The sequence below is a fragment of the Penaeus monodon genome, chromosome 34 (assembly GCF_015228065.2).
Source record: "Penaeus monodon isolate SGIC_2016 chromosome 34, NSTDA_Pmon_1, whole genome shotgun sequence".
Taxonomy (NCBI): domain Eukaryota; kingdom Metazoa; phylum Arthropoda; class Malacostraca; order Decapoda; family Penaeidae; genus Penaeus; species Penaeus monodon.
In genome coordinates, this window is record NC_051419.1 from 4045301 (window position 1) to 4045703 (window position 403).

A 403-nucleotide genomic window follows, 5' to 3' on the forward strand; every position below is an offset into this window, starting at 1 on the left:
TTTATGGCCATTAGAGAAGTTACAAACATTTTAATCCCAAGCCATTTACCTCCTTTCCTTATTCATGGTAATTTTGATCACCACCTCTTATCAACCTGTCTTCAGTCAAGTACATCTTCACTTAGATAGAAATTAAGAAAAAGGAAGAAAAAAGATGGTGTAAACACAGTTATTCATACAACATCTGATGAGCATTACTGTAATGTCCTCTAAAAAATAGTGGATATTAATTTGCCCTTTTTCATTCTAGCCTTATATCCTAACAGAATGCACATATACTCAATTTACGACTTTGATAATTGCCTTCCCATAAAGTTGTGCTGAATTACTTATCTTTGCCAGCATTCTTGTCTTGTCTGTCCCTCTCCCCCCTCCCTCCCAGTCCCTTGCTTGTTGTTGTGGG

The 403-nt window shown here is 36.7% G+C and overlaps 1 protein-coding gene across 1 annotated transcript in view; it reads left to right on the forward strand.

Annotated features, from left to right (window-relative positions):
• LOC119594533 (protein pigeon-like) overlaps positions 1-403 on the forward strand; it is a 22146-nt gene that overhangs the window by 17105 nt on the left and 4638 nt on the right. The gene's annotated exons all lie outside the window — the stretch shown is intronic.